This window comes from Amblyomma mixtum, chromosome 3 (assembly GCF_055824585.1).
Source record: "Amblyomma mixtum isolate Tamu chromosome 3, ASM5582458v1, whole genome shotgun sequence".
In the NCBI taxonomy this organism is placed as follows: domain Eukaryota; kingdom Metazoa; phylum Arthropoda; class Arachnida; order Ixodida; family Ixodidae; genus Amblyomma; species Amblyomma mixtum.
Window position 1 is genome coordinate 314663893 of NC_143014.1, and position 25020 is coordinate 314688912.

Sequence of the window (25020 nt, forward strand, 5' to 3'; positions counted from 1 at the left end):
GGGGGACGGGGCGAGTCAGAAATTTTTGACAAGTCGGAACGTGTTTGCCACCCGCCGCCTGTCCTTGCTTCCTCTGGTTAGGTTCAGTGCTGCGTCGCACTGCACTGACATTCTTTTTGCGCTCTTTTCGTTTTTGGTGAAGTGTCTTATTTTGCTATCTTTGCGTTTGTGTGCGATCGTGCTTGTGTGTCTGTGTGCAGAATAGTTGCGGAAGTGTTGCGTGCAACAATCCTGTGGCTTTGAGCAAAAGCAAACGCCTCACTTTGTGCGACATGGGACGGTGTTGTGTTCCGGGATGCCGCGGGAATTACGACAATGGGCCCAAAGTGCGGGTTTTCTCTTTCCCCAAGAATGAAGGTCGGAGGCAATCCTGAATTAGAGCCATTCCGCGCAAGGATTTCACACCCAGCATACACTCCAAGGTGAGCAGACGATATTTACTTTATTACATTGTGCATCGCATGACTCGCGTTCTCGCTTAGTGACTCTTGAAGCAATTAAGTATGGTTTGTGGTCAAAACGTTCGCAGTTTTATTGCTCTTCCGGAAGGACAATGCGGTGTAAACGAGCAGAAATATTCAGGACAGTGTCAAACTGCATCATAACAGATGTTTCATAAAATAGTGTGTCCATGTATCGATGATAATTCAGTCGTTTTCACGTGTGGCGCAGGTTTGCGAACTTCACTTCCAAGGGAGTGAACTCATCACGAAGCTGTCACATTTCGATGCAGCGTCGGGAAAAACTGTGACAGTTGACAGCGAGAGGGTGCACCTAGTGCCAGATGCCGTACCGTCGATTTTCCCTAACTTTCCAGCGTACCTGAGCACAAGCAGTACTCGTCGCGAATCTCCAGCCTCTAAGAGAGCACGAATGGAAGACGAGGCCTTGAGCAAGGCAATCAAGAACTCCATAGACACAAAAGGAGAAGAAGAGGAGAGAAATGCAGTGTCATCACTTGAAGGCTTGAAGGGCAAACTTTCTGCTGTCTGCAATAGTCAGTTCTGGACCGTCAGCGTCAATGATCGCTGTGTAATATTTCTCCGCATCGAGGATAATCCTGCACCGCATGTTAGGTTTTCTGTCACAGTGTTTGCTGATCTCTCAGTTTCAGTGTCAGCAGGTATGATTAAGCTTATTTCATTACCCTGTGGACGCTCAGTGCCAGATGCAGTGCGTGACACCCGTACGTTGTCCTTAATGCTCGAGCAGCTAGAAAATCACATGACGGAGACGCCAGAAGCTACAAGTGCGTCAAAAACAACGAGAGTGCTGCAGCAGATCGGCTCCTTGCTCAATGAACTGTCTGAAGACAACGATACAACCAAAGAACAAAGTGCCTTGTTTCGTCTTCTAAACGAGCAGATTTCTCTCACACTCGCTGCCCCCATTCGTCGATACAGTGCTGAAACTTTAGTGTTTTCTAGCATCCTGCACTCCATTTCCCCGCACGCTTATAACTTTGCGAGGTCGGCGTCGATGTTGACGTTACCCCATCCTTCAACACTGCGCCGCGTTTGCTCCAAGTATGGAGGCGATCCAATACAGGAACAAAACCAAGCCCACTTTCTTTCCTACATCAAAGAAAGGGTGAAGTGCATGGAGCCGCACGAAAAGACTGTGGTGTTGATGCTTGATGAAATTCACATCAAGCCGTACTTCGATACAAGGGAGGCAGCATAGTAGGATCATCAGCCAATTCTCAAGAAGCAGCCACAACGGCCCATGTTTTCATGGTTCAGTCGCTCCTGTCAGCCAACAAAGATGTGATACACATTCTGCCCGTTTCTAAAATGAACTCTGAAATCCTACATGAGTACTGCAAGAAGATAATTTTGGAGGTGGAATCTATGAGCCTTAAAGTCATAGCTGTAGTTACTGATAACAACTCGCTCAATCGGAAAATGATGTCGCTTTTCTCAAGGAACCATGAAGTGAACATTGTTTATCCCCACCCAGCCGATAAAAGCCGTCCTCTTTTTTTTTTGTCATCGACCCTGTGCACATACTCAAATGCGTCAGGAATAATTGGATCAACCAGAAAAACGAAGGAACATGTTTCTATTTTCCTGAAATGAGCCTGTCTGGAGAACTGCCCGTAGGACCTCCCAGAATGAAAGCTGCATCGTTTGAAGCCGTGCGACAGCTTTATTCATCGGAGAAGACATCGCTCTTAAAGTTCGGCTACAAGCTAAATGCCAAAGCAGTCAATCCAACACCTATGGAAAGACAAAATGTAAAGTTGGTTTTATACGTCATGAACCCGTTTATCGCAAACGCACTTGAAATGCGTGGCGAAGCCTTCCAACTCATGAGCGCCAATTCAACAGCCCTCTTCATCAACATTATAACGAACTGGTGGAAGGTCGTCAACGTAAAGAGCCCTTCCAAAGGTCGCCGACTGAACGACTCCCTGCAGAATCCTGTGACTACGGTGGTGGATCAACAGCTGACTTTCCTGAACGGCATGGTAGACTGGCTGGACGCTTGGCGCAGTGTCAACATGACCAGTGGCTGCATGACGAAGGAAACACATACTGCTTTGAGGCTAACTTGCTACTCTCTTGTTGAGTTGTCGCGTTACTGCCTAGAAGACCTGAAATTCAGGTATGCTCTCCTAGGCAAATTTCAGACGGACACACTTGAGGATCGCTTCGGTCGATATCGTCAGCTTGCTGGTGCACAGTATCACATTTCTGTGCGACAGCTTCTCGAATCATAAAAGAAAATTCGTCTACAAAAGCTGCTGATGCTTCCGCAGCCAGAGAACAACAGCGCGAGCGACACGGAAGAAATTCCGCAACACAACTTCTCCGTGCTGGTCTCTGATCAAGAAATTTCCAGCCCGAAGCACGACATGGAAGTCGTCGCCTACATCGCTGGATACTGTGCCCATTCAGCTCTCAAGAAGGTGTCTTGCACATTTTGCCGCAGCGTTCTCATTCTGGAGAATCGGAATATAGAAGTTGAATCGACGAAAATGATTGCCAACTTATCAAGGGGAGGATTAAAGTTCCCGCAACCATGCACTGTGCATATGGTGCTAATTACAACCCTTGTTGTGGAAAAACTCACCACGGGAGAAAATGCAAATTCTTTTCTCGCATCAGACAACCAACGTGCCATTGTCAGCTCCATTTCCGCCTCTATTATTGGAGATGTTGATCCAGAAACGTGCGAAAATGGACACCCTACAGAGACTCGCGTGCGACAGGTAGTGCGTGCTGCAATGAACGTAGCTTTGAACAACTTTTGTAGACTACAAAATGATACGATTCACAGCTCTGCACAAAAGAAGGCTGCAGAGAGAAAGATGAAAACATTAAGCAAGAAATGAAAAGGGTCAGATCTAGCCATGCTTTCCAATAAAGCAATTTGTACAAACGCATTTGTGGCACTGTTTCAGTATGCTGTCGTAAAGACTAAAAGCAGCCTCACATATTCGCGGTGCATGCCTTGGAGTCGCAAACACTATATTCTACTACAAAAAAAAACGCACCCCGGTTTTTATCCTAACAAGCACCCAAGACATATCTAACGCGAATGCGTGGCGACCGAAAGGAGCGGCCGAGGGGGGCTGCCGGGCCACTGGAGTGACGTCACGGCCTCCGTGGAGGGGCCTTGTCTAGTCTAGGTGGTGTTGGTTGAGAGCGAGACGTCGGAGGCAGCGGACGCGACACCACGGCGGCCCAGGTGACCCGAACTAACTCGAACTAACCCAAGCTGTTCTCCTGTGCCTTTTGAAACTAAAAGCTTCACTAGGCTCGTCAACACCGCGCTTCGCGTGAGCCACCCCTTTGGCGCCTCCGCGGCGCGCGCTACATCCCCACTTCTCCTCCTCGCCACCGGTTTACCCTTCGCCGCTGCCACCCGGTCGCCGCCGCCGTCCCAAGAGGAGAAGGTTCTTTCGCAAGGCATTGCGAGAACGCGTGAGCAGCGGCGGCGGCCATAGACGAGGCCGCGCGCTACGTCGCGCGCCAGCTGCTTGCTACTACTCTGATCACCGGGCCATCTTTATGGCTATACAGAAAGTGCAAGACATTATGTAAATTGAAGAAGAAGAAATAGAGATTTTAATAGCCTTGTATAACGATTGTACAAGCTTTGTATACCTAAGACAACACGTTTTGGAAAAGCTAGAAATCTATACCCAAAATGTTACCCTATGTATGAAACCTTAAGCTAATCCACGAGAATCGCCACGAAGGTTTTCGCTTCGAGATATCCAGGCTTAACACTTTAGCTATGCCCCAGCCCAACTTTTTTCCTGTGCCTGTTAACCGTGCCTGCTGCATGCCGTTGCTGCTTGCGCGCGACCGAGGGAGGCCGTCAGAATTGGGATATCCCAATAAATGGTTTTGCCTGCGTGCTGTTTATTCCTCGGTGGTGGTGTTATCCGCGGTCACAGTTGTGGTAGAGCTAGCGGAGTGGCGTTGGCCCTGAGTGCAGGGTCCAAACCGCGCTAGAAGCCCCACAAAGTGTTAGTCTGACCAGACCACGATTTTTCGTTTCGTTTGTCCAGGTAGCCAGGTGAGATGTCTTATGAGCAGAAGTCAGATTCAAACATAGGCATTGGCTGCGAGACCGCAGATTATAAGTACCATAATCGTGAATCCGCACTTTGCGATATCTATAGATGCGGAAGTCCTTGATTTGAATAAAACGGACATCATTTGACAATTTTCAGGCATCCGTGTTCATTCCCCGAGTACTTCAGCATTTTTCCGCTGTCTTCCTTCCCTTGATTAAGGTTGCCTCAGCACGCAGTACACCCGGTGCACTCGTGAATGATAATCATGCACGTATACAACGGTGCGGAAAAAGATGACGACGTTCAAAGACTTTCAAGTTTTAAGTATTCGAAGAAAAGTTGTGATATGTATTATCAGAAAAGTTGTGATATGTATTATCCATTTGGGGAAGGTCAGGAAACCCTGCACAACCAACTCATGCGATAAACGAGGCTGGCCCGGCAAGAAAAATATTTCCCGCAGCTATATAGTTAGCAGATATTCATCTAATTTAGTAGCTGCCAATTATTCGTCTTATTTGATCTAAAAATCTAACCAGGCTAGGCGACGACAGACAGATGCATGTCTACTGCGTAGCGGCTTGACAAACATTTTATTTGGGGAAACATGAGGTACACGAAATGTTTGATGATTTGTTCTTAAACTTCGTTAGCTAACCGTATGCTCTAAGCGATGATATAATGAATAAACAGCTAAGCTAAGATAACCGCTAGTCTTTAGGGCAACGGAATGGATTCCAAGAGAAGGCAAGCGTAGCAGGGGGTAGCAGAAAGTTAGCTGGGCGGATGAGATTTAGAAATTTGCGGGAATACAGTGGCCCCAACTGGCGAAGAACAGGGATAATTGTAGAGTCATGGGAGAGGCCTTTGCCCTGCAGTGGGCGTAGTGAGGCTGGTGATGATGATGATTGACGTCCCCATTCCATCAAAGATTCATGAAAGTTGCTAAGACGTTCCCGAGGTCGGAAAAAAGAGACAAAATGTTAAAATTTAAATGAACAAAACTGTTGTAAATCCATAGAGCGCAGCCTGAAAATGCTGTGGTAAATTTAACGGGAAAAGTTCAGAGGAAGGGACGGATTTACCAGTTAACTTCGATTTATAAATGGTCATCTATAAAAGACGTTTTATTTTGTACCTGTCATCATCTTCCATGTTTCTTCGACAAGTTGCACTTTGAAGCAAGAAAGTGTTGTGTTGTGTTGGGTTTTATGGCACATAGGCAACTAAGGCCATCATGCGCCAAGCACAAGGTATGGAAAATGTTTTCTGCGGGATTTAATAAAAATGTGGAACGTGATCAGTGCTGTAAAGGGCCTAAAAAGTTTATTTACCTAGTAATAACGTAGAAGACGAGATCTAGGAATGGCTACTGGTAAAAGATTTAAAAACGTCAGGTAGCCTCAGCGGCCATCCTTGGCTTGCCAATGATGTCGAGGATCCCAACCAATAAAATAAAAACCTCAGCCTTCTTTACATGAATTAGAAAGTGGCTGAGGTGTATCATGCAGTAGAGTGAGCCAGTGGTTCAATAATTATAGCTTTTCCAGTACGCCTGCTTCTTTTATAAAGCTAAATATAGAAGGAATGTTAACAATGGCAGTATCGTCTAAGAGCAGTGCTGGATGAAAAGGAATGCATTCTCTATAAAATTGACTAAAGTACTTTTTTCTCAGTTTTTCAAGCTTAACACAAGAGATTAAAATATGGTTAACGGTGAGTTCGTCTCCGCATTTTTCGCAAACAGGTTTGTCTTTTTTTGTAAGGAGAAAGTTGTGTGTAAGGTGCGTGTGGCCTATTCGGAGACGGCATAAGATAACTTCTTTAAAACGTTCCTGGTGCACACACGACTTAAATTCACCTAAAACTGGTTTTACCAAGTGCAGTTTATTTTTTACTTCACTGTTCCAAGCCGACTGCCACTTTGTCCTTAGTTTCCTTTCTATTGATTTCATGCAGTCATTACAGGGTATACTTACTTTTTTAACTTGCCTTTCCATGAGCCTTTGCAGCACACAAATCTGCTCTCTCGTTGCCTGTTATTCTAGCATGATAGGTACCCAGCAGAGATTTATGTTTTGTCCTCGCGCTGTGGCTGTTACTATGTCGTGTATGATGTCACCAATTATAGGAGTGATAGCGTTTCCAGAGTGGAGAGCTGTAATTACACTTAAGGAGTCTGTATAAATAATACTGTTTGGGAGGTTCTCGTTAACTATTTTTTTCTATGGCCCTACAGATTAAGTAACTTTCTGCAGTGAAGATGGATGTGCACTGTGGAAGTCTTATTGTTTTCTCCGAATTCCCTCGTACCACTGCGCTTCCTACGTAAACATCTGTTTTTGATCCATCCGTGTAGAAATCCGTAAAATTATTCTATTTTTCTTCCAGTGCAAGGAATTCTTGTATCATATGTTGTTGTGGAGTTTGTTTTTTATGGAAGTGTGTGAGAGTGAGGTCACATATTGCAGGAAAATTGTACATGGAGGCAGTGGATTTCGTCTTCGTGCAATGGCAGGTAATGTGTCTAGAACGCCGAGGTTTTGGCACATCTATTCAAAACGGAGGAAGAGTGGCCTTATAGCTAGGGGCTTGTTGTTATACAGTGTTCTTGACTGGCATTTTGTGACTCTGGGGTTACATAGGTGTTTGGGCAGCGAACGGATTTTTAAAATGTACGAGCATGTGAGCATGGTTCTTCGGTCTGTAAGTGATGGTTCGTTGGTTTCTGCATAAAGACTGTTTATGGGTGACGTCCTGTATGCACCGGTGGAAAGACGCAAACCTAAGTTGTGTACTGGATCTAGTCGTTTAAGGTGTGATGGTCTCGCTGAGCCATACACTATACATCCATAATCAAGGGTAGAGCGTACTACAGAGCGGTAAATTTTTAAAAGACATGTTCTGTCGGAACCCCAATGTTTTCGTGACAGTACTTTTATTATATTCAGGGATTGAGAAGCTTTCCTTTTGAGGGTGTTTATGTGTGGCAGGAATGTGAGTTTTTTGTCAAAAGTTACTCCTAAAAACTTGTGTTCATCGTTCACTGGTAATGCGACCTCATTCACGAAAAGAGTGGGATCAGTGTGGAGCCCTTTTCTAAGCGAGAAGAGTACAGCTACTGACTTTAGCGAGGAAAACTTGAATCCATTTTTATCTGCCCATGTTGTTAGTCTGTTTACTGTCAGCTGTATTTGCCTTTCACACGATGTAACACTAGAGGATGTGCAAGCAATCTGGAGATCGTCGACATAGATTGAATACATGATGGACTTTGGAATTAATTTTGCTAGGGCTAGTTCATTTTTACTATGAAGATCATAGTGCTTAATATGCATCCCTGAGGTACGCCATTCTCTTGAGTGAACTTCTTAGAAAGAGTGGCACAGAGACGTACTTGAAATGAACGGTTGGACAAAAAGTCACTCAAGCATTTCAGCATCCTACCACGTATGCCGAGGTCTCCAAGGTCCTGCAGAATGCCGAACCTCCATGTGGTGTCATAAGCTTTCTCTAAACCAAAAAAGACCGCAAGGCAGTGTTGTTTGTGTATAAATGCTTCTCGAACTGTGTTCTCAAGGCGAACAAGATGGTCTGTTGTAGAGCATGCTTTTTTGAACCCACACTGATGAATGTCAAGATGTTCACGGGATTCTAATACAAACATTAACCTAATGTTCAGAACGCTTGCGAAGGATTTTGCAAGTGTGCTTGTCAGGGCTATGGATCTGTAATTGCCAGTGGATGTAGGCAAGTATTAAAGTAGGCAAGTTTTCTCCCTGAAGAGAAAAGTATACAACAGCTGTATCCTACCGGTACTCACCTATGGGGCAGAAACGTGGAGGCTAACAAAGAGGGTTCAGCTTAAGTTAAGAACAACGCAGCGAGCTATGGAAAGGAAAATGATAGGTGTAACGTTAAGAGATCGGAAGAGGGCGGAGTGGGTGAGGGAACAAACGCGGGTTAATGACATCTTATTTGAAATCAAGAGGAAGAAATGGGCTTGGGCAGGGCATGTAATGCGAAGGCAAGATAACCGCTGGTCCTTAAGGGTAACGGAGTGGATTCCAAGAGAAAGCAAACGTAGCAGGGGACGGCAGAAAGTTAGGTGGGCGGATGAGATTAAGAAGTTTGCAGGGATACAGTGGCGGCAACTGACAAAGGACAGGGTTAATTGGAGAGACATGGGAGAGGCCTTTGCCCTGCAGTGGGTGTAGTCAGGCTGATGATGATGATGATGATGTAGGCAGCTTTCCGGGCTTTAACAGTGGCACCACAATGGCTTTTTTCCAAGCCTCTGGTATCTCTCCTGATACCCATATTTTGTTAAAAAATGTCAGAAGTGATACCACAGCAGGTTCAGAGAGATGGGCGAGCATTTCGTAATGAATGCCATCTGGTCCTGGTGCTGTCTTTTTACCGGAAGAAAGTACGCTCTTAATTTCTTGTAGTGTAATTGGGATATTATAAGCTTCGTGAGCATTGCCTTTTGTCGGCAGTCTCTGTCTTTCGGCCATGTTTTTATATTTTAAAAACGGTTCTGTGTAGTGAGAGGAACTCGATATAGTGGAAAAATGTTCACCTAATATATCTGCTTGTTCTTTTATATTTCTCTGCACACCAGGAGCCGTCAGAAGAGGAACCGTGAATTGGGAGTAACGACCACCTAGTTTATGTACCTGCTCCCACATTTTTTGCTGATGTGATGTGGCTGTTTATTTATGAAACGAAGCTCTGCCATGACGCTTTTTCGGCATTTCGACGTACGTTCCGAGCCCTAGCTCTTGCTTTTTTAAAGTTAATAAGGTTCTCCTGCGTAGGGTATCTGCGAAATATACCCCAAGCTTTGTTTTGCTGTTTTTTTTTTTTGCTTCTTTGCAATCTTGAGTCCACCACACTTTATGGTTTTGCCGTACTGTTCCTGAAGATTGAGGTATAGCCGAGTGTGCGGCAGCGAGAATACAAGTTGTGAACTTTTCATTTATTTCATTTACATTAAGATTCTCTAAAACAATTTTTTCTAGAGTGGCTTGTGTTCTAAAAAGTTGCCAGTCTGCTAAATGAAGCTTCCAGCGCCGTGGTTTTGTCGGGATGACTGCTGGTGGGGATGACAGGCTGCTTTCAACAGGCAGGTGATCGCTTCCATAGGGGTTGTCTAAAACACCCTATTTAAAATAGCTAAAAACAGATGGAGAACTAAAAGACAAATCTAAAACACTCATTTTTCCTGAGCTAGGACAGCAATAAGTGGGCTTACCGGTGTTTAGTAGACAAATGTTATTTGATAGTATAAGATCCTCAACGACATGACCCCTGCTATCGGTTTTATCACTGCCCCAAAAACAAGAGTGTGCGTTAAAATCTCCCACTACCACGCATGGCTCTGGCAACTGTTCTAAAAGGTTCTCTAATTCATGCTGCGTTATTTCGAGGTGCGGTTGAAGATATATGGAACAAAGTGTGATGGTTTTGTGAGCAACCACAGTGGCTGCTACGGCTTCGAATTTAGTTTTCAGTTTGAGCTCGCGAGCTGCTACTCCAGGCTGCACAACGATGGCTACGCCTCCCGAGAGTCTGCTCGCGCCCCTTCTCGGTCCTGGCGGAAGACAGTGTATTTTTTTAGCACCTTTGTGTGCCGAGGACCTAAATTGGTTTCCTGCAGGCATTAAACAACAGGAGAATTCGTGTTTAAAATGTCTTTGATATCTGTATAGTTATTTACGAGTCCTCGGCAGTTCCAGTGTATTATGAAAGCCATCTTTATGTTGTGTGCGTGAAGAAAAAACTGAATTAACTTGGATTTGGCCCCGTGACTCGGGACCTCAAATTTTTCAATCGATCCAAGAAGCTTCGCCGTCCGTCCGACGTGGACGGCACGGGGCTGCCTTGGGTTGTGTCCATCGCCTCTGCAAAGGCGCTGGGCAGCTGCGCAGGAGGCATGTTGACTTTCAAGTCAGACCTCGACCTGTGGGAAGAGGTCTTGATGCCCGCCGACCCGGGGGTCTGCGTTTCCTCCTTTGGGGTTTGCGGAGTAGCGGTAGCTACTCCACACGGGGGCGCGGGTGGCCCCGCCACAGGCTCACTGCGAGTGGCCTGGACAGGTGCCGAAGCCTGGTGTGGCGTGCCGCGCCCACGCACCACATCGGCGAAGTTTGTTTTTGCACTGAAGGAGAATGTGTTTGTTTGAGCATATCGCCTTCTTGCTTCCTTGAAAGAAATGTTTTCAGTAGTCTTCAGAATAATTATTTCTTTTTCTTTTTTCCAAGAAGGACAAGCTCTGGAGTAGGCAGCATGTTCTCCTTCACAGTTTGCACACCGCGGTGTAGCAACGCATTCTTCAGATTGGTGCTCCTTTGACGAGCATTTTGCGCAAGTTTTGCGGCCGCGACATCTCTGTGAGCCATGGCCGAATCTCTGATAATTGAAACACCGTCGTGGGTTGGGTATATATGGTCTTACATTTATTTTTAGGTAACCAGCTTCAATGCTTTCAGGCAGTGTGCTGGTATTGAAAGTGAGGATCAAGTGCTTTGTGTCTATTTCCTTGTTATCCTTCCGGATCTTTATGCGCTGAACATTTATGACATCTTGGTCAGTAAGGCCTTTAAGCATTTCTTTCTCAGAGAGGTGGATAAAGACGATTTCAGATATGACGCCTCGGACCGTATTCAAAGATCGATGTGAAGTGACAGAGACTGGGATTTCCGCAATGGACGCAAGGTTTGAGAGTTTAGAGTGTTGGACAGTGTCACGAAGTTCGAGCAGTAAGTCACCGCTCGCCATTTTGGATACCTTGTACCCAAGGCCCAAGGTATCTGTAAGGCACTTTGCTACAAGGAACGGGGATATCAGTCTTGCTTGTTTTCCTTCTGCTTCGCTATGGGCAACATGAAATTTTGGGAAAGATAGCTTTCTTTTCTGAAAACAATCATCTGCATCGTTCCGCCCCCTTTTGAGAGAGCGATCTGGTTTTGAAAAAGGGGGAGCCATAAAAAATTCATGTTTTTCAGTGATGGTGCCAGCCACCCACCATGGAGTCCAACGAGGGGACGCGACAGGAACTTGAAAGCAAGTCCTGCCCACGCCAGCTGCACACCTTAACTATAACCAAATATGACTCAACTCAGGTTAGTTGGCCACACAAGGTTAACCCTCGCCGCCAGGAAAAAAAGGAAAAAACCAAGAAGGGAAGAGAATACAGGAAAGTTGTAAGAAAGGAGATAGGACAGTCAAAGATGGAGAGAAGAACAGGAAAAGGCGACTGCCGATTTCCCCCGGTCGGGTCAGGCCGGACGTGCCGTCTACAGAAAGCTGGGGCCAAAGTGGTGTGTTGCCTCCGCCGAGGGGCCTTAAGGGTCCAAACGCCCGGCATCGGTTCAACCACCAGGATCCCCTTTTCCCCGGACACGGCGATGCCACGCACGGCTAAGCGCGGATTCTCGGGTCCGTGGTGACGCATGCTCACCATCATCCCCCTGCGGGGATGTCCCTACGGATGCTCAGGATACCCCGTGGTGTCGCCACTCACCAACGTCTGCATGCTGCAGACGCTGCCCTGCGGGGATTGAAGCAAGAAAGAGCTTACGCTAAACGACATTGTATCCGCAGTCTCCACTTTATTGGTATCGACATTACACAGAAGGCGCACCATAGGGCGGTCCACGTAAAACCGAAGCACCTGATGCACCGTGTCTACTGCTAAAACCATGCGAATTAATAAGAACATGCAGCTGCAGCTGCAGCTGCAAACGTCTGCAAAAAATTATCCACAAAAATACCCTATGTCCGCCGTACATTAAACAGTTACCTCACGCTTGTCCGCAAAAAGTGGATAGTTATTTCTGCTGTGAGGCATGTGCCACTATTAAGCATCATCATCACCGGCGCATATTAATGAAGAATTCCCTCCCCATTTCCGGACATGTGCTCTTAGAGGCTCTCAGTGCTTGAACCCGCGAATGAACATGGAGGACAGTTAAAGACCCCTGCTCTCATATGCGTAAGCATGTGAAGTTTTAAACACCCTTTCCTATTCGCCCAATAAGGGCACACTTCACATTTGTAGGGCTTTTCACCTGCGTGTGTACGCTTGTGCCAAGCCAGCGTTTCAATTAAAGCCGCTGCATAAGGGCACCTGTCGAAACTGTAGGGTTTTTCACCTGTGTGCGTACGCTTGTGTCGAAGTAGCTGGCTAGGTGAGGCAGCTGAAAAACGGCACTGGTCGCACTTGTGTGGTTTTTCCTCAGTGTGAGAGGAGGCCATATGCATTTTAAGTTTGCAGGGCGCCTCAAACACCGCTCGGCACAGGGGATGTTTAGATTTTATCTCAGTCGTATGCAATTCGATGTGTCTCACAACGTCGGGAAAATTCGTAGAAGTGTGCGGGCAGAAGATGCACCTGAACGGCTCTCCATTTCCTTCAGGGTGCAGATACCGAACAGAATTTTCTTCACTCGTAGCCAGCGATGGCCCCAAGTCCTCCCAGTTTCTATTGGCCACATTTCCGAGCTCAGAGGTCGACGTCGATGGTAGAACAGAATTCATGGGAAGGATCTCGGGACTGGCTACTACCTCTGAAATTAAAGTTGTTAACCCGTGTATGTTAGGGAAAATCGGATATTTTCGTACCTACTCGTGCAGTGGTTCAAGAACGCCATAACATTGGGCTCATTGCACTAAAACAAACTTATGCCGTCTAACATACGGTTCACGTACATAATGAGAAAATACACCGAATTGATGATTAATCAAACTATCAGAAGAATTTTCAAGCGAGGACTTTGACTCTTAAGCCACAGTGTGCGAATAGTCATTGATTCAATTTGTGTTGCCTGGCTTGAAAATGTACCTCGATTGCACTCGGAAGTAGACAGCTTTTTTATTTATTTGTTCATTTATTGAAAATACCCTTAAAGGCCATCTTTCGAGTGTACTACGTAAAGGGGGGGGTAGGCAATAGAAAGGAAATTTAGAATGGACATGAAAAATATCCGCAATAAAACAAATTATTATACGCAGTCATGCAAATAAATATAATATACGAACAAGAAATATTCCGGGTGGAATAACAACAGGTGAATTACTAAATCTAAATACATAAAGTAACATGCGCATCGTAACATATGGGATGGCAAAGGTTGGCACTACTAGAACTGTCGATGTCGTTGGATGGTACCCAAAGCGGAGATCAGTTCTTAAAATTCAAAAATGTGTTAAATCCGGTTGCTATATTGGATGGTAAGCGGTTGCATTCGATGATCGTGCGTGGTATGAATGATTTTGCAAAAAGGGATGTGCGGCATGGCGTGCGTTTTAATTTAAAAGAATGATCGCGGCGTGGAAAATTTGCGGCAGGTTCCTGAAAGAAATCTTGACGCAGCAATGGGTGATGATAAAGTTTATGAAAAAGTGAAAGACGGGCAAATTTACGGCCGAAAGCAAGTTCTTTTAATTGAGCGCGTGCTTTTAAAGCTTTTAAAAGCAGGTTGTGCGTAAAGCAACCACCATATCGTGATGGCGTCTGATGTTCGCACACTCTGTGTAACTTTAGGCTTTATAGTATATGCCCATCACTGCGTTGTCCAGTGATGAGCATATATGCAGCTAGCTATGGACAGAGAAATGATAGGTGTAACGTTAAGAGATCGGAAACGGCATGATTGGGTGAGGGAATAAACGTGGGTTAATGACATCCTAGTCTAAATGAAGAGGAAGAAATGGGCTTTGGCTGGGCATGTAATGCGGAGGCAAGATAACTCCTGGTCCTTATGTGTAACGAAGTGGATTCCAAGAGAAGACAAGCGTGGCAGGAGGTGGCAGAAAGTTAGGTGGGCTGATGAGATCAAGAAATTTGCGGGGATACGGTGGGTGCAGTTGGCGAAGGAGAGAGTTTGATGGGGAGACATGGGAGAGGCACTTGCCCTGTAGTGGGCGTGGTCGTGCTGATGATCATTATTACAACGCCGTAACCTTATTTTCTGGCCACTCTTTGAATTTAGACAATACACTGGTTGAAATGTTCGGAAGCACATAAGTTTCGTTTTGTTTGAGGAGGTTTATGCCCCAGTGCGACTCAAGTTATGGGGAACCCCGTAGTGAAGGTCTATGGATAAGTTCGCTCAGCTGGGGCTTATTAACGTGCACTGACATCAAGCAGCCCTACGTTCTGTAGCATTCCTCGTCCATCGAATTGCGACCAACACCGCCGTGATCGAAGCCGCTGCCGAGCACCGTAACTACCATGCAACCGCGGTGGCGCAATTATAAGGAAGGCACTTGCACTTAATTCTAATTAAACACCCCTTAATTCAGATTGCCACTTTCCGAATTTAGTATTGTACCTGAGCAGATCAACATGTCTAAGTACTTCACACAAAACTAACTGACGTCTGAAATTGGTATGAAATGGGATGAATCTACAAGCACAGAAAGGAAAAAAAAATTAAGAGTCAAGGTCCCCCTCCCCCATGAAAAAAAAGTGCACACTCACGATATGAGTAAGAGCCAGAAAATACAGTGTACGACTGGTTATAAAAACTATGCAAGTTATCACCAATAATGGAAGGTGAAGCAAACAAGGAAGCGTGCACAAAGAATACGCGTGATTTGTCAGTTTTAAAATAAAGGTGAAGTTATTTTGGTGTTAACAAGTGAATGGCATACAAGCTAAAGGGCAAGCGTATGTTTTCTGCATAAACAGGTCAGTTGAAGTTAAAGTATTTGCACAACATCGTCCTCAGAAAAAAAAGGGCTCTCAAGTTTTCGTTTTGTCCATCATTGCAGGCCTCACCTTCTTGAACACGTGTCCCAATGAATGACGGAAGTGCGAGTGGTGCGGCTGGTTGAACTTTACTGTTTGGACGTACGTGCCCGATCTCTAATTAGTTTTCGCTAAACTACAATATGTCCAGAGAAGATATAACATACATGACCGCAATTTCTCGTGAGGTTATAAATATTCTTGAGACTTTTATATAAAACATTGAAGGCACCGCACAAAAGCCCATCCAGCAGTGCGCAATTCACAGCTAATATTTTGTGCAATAGAGATCAGTATCCACGGCTGAGAATGTTTAGTGTGGCAAGGAACCCACTAAAGACCCCTGAGAAACGAAAAGGGATGGTGCAGCTTTCGGAAATGTGATCAGAAAAACATTTTCCAAGCTCGATGTTTCTGTAAATATGCTACTAAACACTGCTAAAAATTAAGCTACTAAAAAAACTCCGCATGCACGTCTGAACTCCGCGCACATGTAGTTCGGTTGCTTACAAGAAAGCGCTACCGCACGACTTCTGCGGCCACAACTCTGTCCGCCAGCCACGAACGAGCGAGAGAAAATGCGCTAGTCTTCCACCATCTTTCGGTCGTCAGAATTTCGCAGAACACGGTTACTAATGTTCGTTTTTGTTTTTTCGCCTTACTGATTTGCTGGCGTGCTGTTGTAATATCTCTTTGTGCTCTACGTTTTCTCGAGTACTGCACTGCGTGTGTCGCTCTGTTTTGCACAATTGTGAATGATTTGTAATATATTTGAATCTTGTCTCTACTGTAAAAAGTGATGTGCAATGAACCTTTCTTTGAGTGTCTGCATTCTCCAGGCTGCAAACGGTGCACGTGACCTCCTCTCGCCACTCCTTCTCACCATTTGTCACTTCGTCGAGGTCGTATTCCGACCGAAAGTCCATGACAGTTCCTGTTATGACCTATGTGGCAGCTGTCCCGGTCTAATGGCAGCCGGTTGAGTGCACCACCCGTGCGTATGGTGAAAATCCGCGATTACCTTCTGCCTTCAGCTTACGCCCTGTGAACACCTGCAGAGAATCATAATATAATATTTTGAAAAAGAGAATTTTTGCGAAGTACACTTGGCGCGAAATGTTTACGCGTCACACGAGTGGCCGAAAAACATTTTCTCGCGTTGCGTGGGAGACAGCGTGCTTATACGGGATTTTTGAGATAAAATAACGTATTTCGGGCCTGGCGGTTTGTTACCCCGGTAGTACTTAGTCACAAAAAACAAACCAAGCCAATTTCATGAAAATAACCTTCTTTTCTCTTAAAGGCCAACCATGGGACAACCGCACCCGTAGCAGAGAAGCTGTCGTACTTTTTATCGTGTGTGGATAGGCTGCAAAGGAAGAGCGTCCTTGTTTAAAGGGAAAGCCCTCCTCTTTGTAGGGAAAATAGAAGCGTGCGTTTAGAAACTCCGAGATAGTGACGTCTCTTTGAAAGCAGCTACGCGGGCGTCGAGTACGCTAGCCGGGAACGCACGCAACCGATGCAAACGCCATTAGTCTCTCACATGTAGCTTCCACATTCTCCAATCTCCCAAGGTTGCGCTGTGGGTGCATCGCAGCATAGAACTATTTTCAGAGAATGAAAACGAGGCTTATGATTGATATAGCAAGAAATAGTTAAGCACTCACATCGAGGATTCCCACTCGCTGCGCTGGAACTGATCGAGTCTCTGGCCGCCATTTCTGTTCTCTTTGAAAGAGCTGATAAGCTTCAGCATTTGTTTAGAGCCAGATTTTTCCTCGCGGATTCGTTTCTGTGGGCTTTTCACACCGAGAACTATTTTGGGCAGGTAAGACACTGCCCACTCAGAGGCACCGCCGCAAAGAGCTCCTGTTCGGGTGTCTTAATCCATAAACATCTAATAAAATTAATGGCTAGTTGTATGTACTTCCTAGTGAGCTGATCTCGGAAAAGCAGTACTAAAAATAACTAGCAGCAGCTTATAACATCTGGCTCTTGTGACGAGTAGGCTTCATAAGATTGCCGGCGACGTTTCGGACCATGTCCTAACCGAGTCAGTTACTTCCTCTTGATCTGAAATCAGATGTAATAACTCGACTGCATTCCGCCAACTGCCGCTGTTTTTTTTTCTGCATTTTATTACATCCGATGCATTTTTTAAAGCGGTGCCCAAAACTTTCAATCTAATTACAGACTTCGAAATTAAAACGAAGTGGATTTTCTTTCGCCCCAAGTTTAAGTTGCAGACATTAATACCGGCAGGATGCATTGTTAATAAGTTAAGGGGTAAAAGTTAATTTTCTTCAGAGTGCTTCGCCACATTATGTTCCCTACGCTGCGCTCAGCCACATTATTGGCTTGCAGGGACTATACCTTGTCTAAGGATATTTTTGGATACAACATTAGGGTCGGAAATATAGTGCCTCCAAGAATCAACCATCATTCCTTCAGGTACGAATGGCAAATAAACGATAAGCTGCACTAATGTCTCGCATAAATATGGTAAGCGGTGGAGAGGCGAAGTGCTGCCGTTATTTCCTTTTTATTCACAAAGTCCGCATTCTCAGATTTACAATAGCACCCCTGGAAGAATAACTTAAATTTCATCATACACTGAAAACTCCCGTCATACTGAGGCATACCTACTCAAAAATACGAGCAGGTGATTCGATATAAACTTTCACGGAGACGAGCTTGCCCCACCTGATCCGCTGCAGGGCACGGAATGGAAGTTCACTGGAACAGTACGCGTACCACCACGTGGATTATCTCGCGCAGGGGATTGCCTGGAAAGATAAAAAAATTAGTGAAACCAATGCGACCGAAAAAGTAGCATAAAAAAAGCTGGATTGCAACATACTATGAAATGATATATTTCATCGTCACCCGCACATTGAAAGGCGTAGAGGCGAAATATGTAGGGGACTTAAAGCATGAGGAAGGATTTAAGGTTGCAGGAACATCCATCCTGGTCGCATGAAAGATAAGCTTGCGCAGAATCACAGGTAGCTTATTTTTTATGTTACAGTGCGACGATACACGTTGACCGACTGAAGAACCTATCCTGAGGGGCATAATTTTGACGCATGATTGGAGGCTTGAAATACAGATCAGATGGAGAAACTTTTACCCTCGCAGAAATGATCCCGGGACGACGCCATAACCTGTGCGCGTGGGCGATTCTGCGAAGCTTGTTTCAGGGAGAACGGGCATCTGTTTGGATGTGAGTTTTGTTTGTGTCGCCGAGGCGCTGATCAACAAATACTTTTATAGCTGTTGCTCATCGCCAGTCCTGAATATGTGCTTCGGTCATCCCAGGGGTTGAGATTCTTGTATTAATTCTTGTCTTACACATTTTTTAAATTTTTATCTTGGTTTAGTTAGTTAGTTTTATGGGGTTTTATGGCGCATAAGATATCATGGCTATCATGCGCCAAACACAAGGTTAGATGATGTTATGTCAAGTGTACAGAGGTTACATTATAATAGATTTAAAACATTGGCTTTCCTTAGAAACTTACAATTAAGTGAAAACTCGACAAGGGTTTGATCGCCTAAAAGCAATGCGGGATGAAATTGAATATGTTCATTGTAAAATACCGTAAAAATTTTTTTTCTAAGTTCTTCGAGATGCGAACAAGAAATTAAAATGATTTACCGTGAGCTCCACACCACACATTTCACACACAGGCTTGTCTTTTTTTGTTAAGAAGTTATGGGTGATGTGTGTGGGACCTATGCGTGAACGACATAAAATTACTTCGATAAAACGCTCTTTATGGCGGCATGATTTCCATTCTTTTAAAATGGGCTTTATGGTATGCAGCTTGTTGTGTCCTTCATTTTCCCAAGAAGCTTGCCACTTGGCTCTTAGTCTGCTATGCACTAACTTCATGTAATCCCTAGGAGGCAAATTCACGTTTTATTTCCATGGTTCTGGTTTGTGCAGCACACATGTCGGCTCTCTCATTGTCCCGAATGTCAATGTGACTGGGAACCTAGCAGAATTTTATAACATGTTTTTGTGTTGTGATCTTTACTATATTCTGTATGATGCTTCCAATCAGTGGCTCCGTGGCATTTTTGGAGTTTAATGCTTGTAAGAACGCTCAGTGAATCTGTATAAATGATGCTGTTTTTGATGCTTTCATTTGTTATTTTCTGTACCGCAACACTAATAGCATAACACTCCGCGGTGAAAACTGTAGCACAGGACGGCAGTCGTACTGCATTTTCATTTTTTCCTTGTATTACTGCGCTTCCTACATGAGCATGAGTTTTTGACCCATCAGTATAAAAGGCAGTATAATTTCTGTATTTTTCTTGTAGTGCTAGATATTATTGTATTATATGGCGTGTGGTGTACAGGTTTTCCTGAGGCGTGTTAGTGTGACGTCACACACTGTGGGGAGAGTGGACCACGGTGGTAGCGCTTCGTGTCTTGGGGCAATATTTTTGAATTCGTTTAGTATGTTCAGAGTTTGACATTTTTCTTCGAAGCGCAAGAGCAACGGCTTAATCGCATGGGGCTTGTTGTTGAAGAGTATTCGGGATGTGCATTTCGTCACAATTGGGTAACAGAGATGTTTGGGCTGAGAAAGGATTTTGAGGATGCATGTACAAGTTAGTGCAGTTCTTCGATCTTCTAAGGAAGGTTCATTCGTTTCCACATACAGACTTGCTATTTGTGAAGTTCTGCAAGCACCGGAAGACAACCGTAAACCAAGATTGTGGATAGGATCCAGTCGTTTTATGTAGGACGGTCTTGCTGAGCCATATGCTATGGACCCATAGTCTAACTTAGAGCGAATCAGAGAACGATATATATGTAACAGGGAAGCTCTATCAGACCCCCAGCGTTTTCTTGATAGTCTTTTCAGCACATTGAGGGCCTGGGAAGCTTTTTTCTTTAAGCTGTTTATATGTGGCAAGAAAGTGAGCTTTTTATCGAATGTTATCCCTAGGAATTTATGCTCTTGTTTGACCGGTAGTGGGGTTTCGTTTAAATATAGAGTGGGGTCGGCCTGTAGGCCTCGTCTCAAAGAGAACAGAACCGCTACTGTTTTCTGAGGGGAAAATCTAAATCCGTTTCTATGTGCCCAGGTAGCCAGTTTATTTATTGTTATTTGTATCTGTCGCTCACAGGTAGGTATGCTGGAAGATGTGCATGCTATGTGGAGGTCGTCTACGTAAACTGAGTACATTATGGATTTTGGGATTACTTTTCCTATGGAGTTCATTTTTATGATGAATAAGGTCGTGCTGAGGATGCACCCCTGAGGTACGCCAGTTTCTTGAATAAAAGTGTTGGAGAAGGTTGCACCTAGGCGGACTCTGAATGTACGGTTGCTTAGGAAGTCGCTCAAACAGCCCAGCATCCTGCCGCGGATACCTAGGTCCGCTAGGTCACGGAGGATACCGAACCTCCATGTGGTCTCGTAAGCCTTCTCCAGGTCGAAGAAGACTCCGACACAGTGTTGGTTGTGGATGAACGCTTCCCGAACTGTGTTCTTAAAGCGAACGAGGTGATCGGTTGTGGAACATGTTTTTTTAAAACCGCACTGGTGTGTATCTAAAAGTTGCTGGGACTGAAGTATGAAGGTTAGTCTGATGTTTAGAATGCTTTCGAATGATTTTGCTATACAGCTAGTGAGTGCTATTGGCCTGTAACTGGTGGGACTAGTTGGTGGTTTACCAGGTTTTAGGAAGGGTACTATGATTGCTTCTTTCCATGCTTGGGGGATTTCTCCACTCATCCATATTTTATTGAAAAATTTTAATAGAGCCTCTATGGCAGTCTCAGAGAGGTGAGCAAGCATGGCATAATGTATATTGTCTGGGCCTGGTGCTGTCATTTTACCGGATGTTAGTACTGTGTTTAGTTCCTGCATTGTAATAAGCTGATTGTAGTTTTCATGTATGCATGTTTCAAAGGGCAGTTTTTGTTTTTCTACTATTGTTTTCTGCTTTTGAAATGTGTGTGTGTAGTTGGATAAGCTTGAAACTGTGGAAAAATGCTCACCCAGTATGTTGGCCTGCTCTTCTAATGTTGTTTGAGTACCGGGTGTTGTTAGCATTGGAAATGTGAATGGAGTAATACTTCCTGTGAATTTCCGCACCTGCTCCCACATTTTCTTTGATGATATTGAGCTGTTTATGGAGGATATGTACTGTTGCCATGATGCCCTTTCTGCATTGCGTCTAATGTATCGTGCTTTGGCTCTAAACCTTTTCAAGATGAGCAAGTTTCCTGCAGTGGGATATCTGCGAAGGTTGCCGTAAGCCTTGTTTTGCTGCTTTTTAGCCAATGAGCCTTCATTTGACCTCCAAACTTTGTGTTTTTCGTGCAATTTCATACGTTTGTGGGAAGGCTTCTATTGCTGCAGATATTAAGCATGTGACAAATTTTTCATTTAGTTCTTCTATAGTAAGGGTTTCGGCATATTCTTTTTCTAGTGTGGCCTTCGTTCTGAAAAGTGCCCAATCGGCGAGGTGAATTTGCCATCGCCGTGGCTTCGTAGGGAGGATGAATGTAGCTGGTGTTAGTTTTAAAACCGTAGGTAAGTGATCACTTCCCCGTGGGTCATCAAAAACATCCCAAATAAAATCATTAAAAACAGATGGTGATGGAAATGCTAAATCGAGGCAGGTCATTTTTCCAGAGCTGGGGCAGCAGTACGTAGCTTTTCCCGTATTCATTAAACATATGTTATTCGAAAGAATAAAATCCTCGATGAGCTGAACCCTGGAATCAGTATGCTCACTTCCCCAGAATGAGGAGTGTGCGTTAAAATCCCCTATTATTACATATGGCTCTGGCAACTGTTTCAGAAGTTCTTCTAGGTCATGCATGGCTATTGTGTTGTGTGGTGGTATGTACACACAGCATATTTTTATTGTTTTATGGCTAATGATGTTTACTGCAACCGCATCTAAGTTCGTCTTTAATGATACCTCTCTTGCGGGCACATCGCTTTGCGTAATGATAGCGACGCCTCCTGAGAGTCGGATAGATTGTACTCGGTCTTTCCGGAAAATATTATATTTTTTTAAGATGTTTGTGTGCTGTGGCCCAAGGTTCGTTTCTTGCAGGCACACAGCTGTAGGTGCCATTGTTTTGAGCATATCGGTTATGTCTGTGTAGTTTCTGTGTAGACCTCTACTGTTCCATTGTATTAGATACGCCATTGTGATAAGTTGGGGATTGGGGAAAGTTACTTATTCTCAGGAGCCGTGATTCGTGGTTTCCCTTTTTTCTATAAGGAGTCTCGCCGCCGCTGCAGCGGTGGCGAACCAGGAGTTGTATCCATCGCCACTTTCGTGGCGCCGGATTTCCGCGTAGAATCCGCGGATGCGTGTGTTTTAGATGTCAGCGGACTTTCGCTGACATCCATCTCCTCCGCGTTGGACGTGGAGGATGCTGCTTGTTTGCGATGGCCCGTGGCCTTCGCAGTCGTCTTTTTTGTTGGCACCACTGAACCAGGCTCTGTTCCAGGGGCAGAGTCTCTTGGGCCAGCAGGTGTCTTCTTAGAGGGGTGGGGCGACAGGTCCAGTTCAGCAGAGCTGTTCTGGGTGTTTGTCGCCGAGGATGCCAGTGCTGAAAGTGGGGCCTGAGGGCTTCCAGCGAGGATCGCGTGGTCTTCTCGCGAAAGTTTCAGCCCTGTGAACTGTACCACCGACTTCTGTGGTGGGGACTTGGGTGTTGACACCAGGTCCACTGGATAGACCTGTGTGTCGACAGAAACTGAAGGTGGCGGCGGTCCCCGCGTCACCGCTTCAGAGTATGTCCCTTTCTGCTGGAAAGAGACGCGTTTTTTTGCCTCAAGGTAGGGCAGGTTTTCTGCGGTCTTCAAAGTTATAATTTGTTTTTCTGTTTTCCAGACTGGGCACGACCTGGAGTACGCGCAATGTGCGCCATTGCAGTTGACGCATTTTGGTGTACGTTCGCATCTTTCTTCTGTATGTGCGTCTTCTGCGCATGTGACACAAGTAGGTTTACCTCGGCAAGCCAACATGCTGTGTCCAAAGCGCTGGCACTTGAAACATCGTCTCGGATTTGGTATATATGGGCGGACTTTACAATGGAGGTATGCGGCGTGGATGGAGTCAGGCAGAGTTGTGCCATTGAATGTTAGGACAATGTGTTTTGTCTTGATTTCAGCATTGTTTATCCGGATGGTTATTCGTCGGGCTGCTATTACTCCTTGTTGAGCTAGTTCTTCCATTTCCGCATCGGTACTCTGTAGGAGTTCATATTCAGATATAACGCCCTTCGAGTGGTTCAGGGTGCAGTGCGGGGTTACCTGCACACTCACTTCTCCAAGATTCTGTAACGACATCAGTTTGATACTTTGTTCTTTTGTGTTTACTTCTACAAGGAGATCTCCGGTTCGCTGCTTTTTTGCTTTGTAGTCTTTGCCTGCACAGCTTCTTAGGGTGTTGGCGATGACAAATGCAGACAGGTTGGCTAAGGGTTCATCAGTGTTTGAGTGAACCATAAAAAACTTCGCAAACATTTCTGGCTTCTGTGGATTCAATTTCTTGACATCGGTGCGACCCCTTTTTTGGGGCCGATCAGATTTTTTTGCACATTTATCCATACGGCATTAATAAACTAAGGGTTCCTGACACTTTGTCGCCTCTGATTCACCCTTATACACAGAGGAAGGTCCCGGGACTCTCCGCCTGGTAGACAGACAAGAAGCCCATCGGCCGAGGATTGACCACTTCCTCGACCGCCACCGTTCAAGGTTTCTTCCCTCCACCTTTCAACCTATCGCCACGGTGCGGATCACAGCTTCGGTATGGGGGCTAAGGGTCCGTGGTGGCGCCAAGCACCAACACCTCGTTACACTAGGTGCCCCTGCGGGTTATCTTGGTTTAGTCTGTTTGTCTATCGTATAGCAACGTCACGTTTTTGTTTGGGTTTTTATCTTGTTGACACGTGCTGAATTTCCTGGCTCATGCTTACCGAGTGAGAAGTGTTTTTCGACCAAGCTTCAGTTGCTAGTGCGCTTTTGTCCTGTCCGTTCTCCCTGTGTTTTGCGTGTTTTCTGTGCGCCGTTTTTAGATTCATCGCGAGTTACAATATCTGGTTCGCAGAAACCATAGTAAAGGAGGTTAGGGCTCAGCTGAATCCGGGTGTCTTGAGGCGTCTGGGAACAGTCGTGGCCAAGTGGTCTATCAGCAAGCGAGCTTCAGACCTCTGGGTAGTCGTCGTCTTCATTTGCCACCGAAACGGAGCGTGGCTGCCTCGCTAGGCTACAGAGAATTTGATATCTGTCACTGCCCATATATCTGATATTCGAGGCCAATCGGCTGGGTAGCCTGATAATCAGAAGGGTAGTTAGAATTAAGCACTTCAAGTCTTGCAATTGTCTTAAAAACTTTTGCCCATAAGCAACCTCAGGCGGCAGCGATTGCATGAACGAGAGGAGATCGTCGGGACAATTGTGCCAAGTGTGAAACTATGAATTTCATTGCCACGTATCGATTTCATATCAGCTCGTCTAAAAGTCGTTTTCTGTATGCTCCAACATTACAGTGATCGCCCTGAAGCTCAGCGGTCGCCCTGAATACAGTATGTTGCAGACGTCATGCAAGTGCGGCCGCGATGTTTCTGGAGTCCTTCAACCAACATCCGGATTGCATCTCGCCATTGCACTGATAATGACGGCGCCCATTGACAGCGCAATATTCTCCTCTATGGCTGTCCTGCCAATATAACTGC

General features: G+C 45.3%; 1 pseudogene; it reads left to right on the top strand.

Annotated features, from left to right (window-relative positions):
- The first annotated feature begins 272 nt into the window (after nucleotides 1–272).
- Nucleotides 273–3337, top strand: LOC149355663 (uncharacterized; annotated as a pseudogene).
- Nucleotides 3338–25020: the final 21683 nt, after the last annotated feature.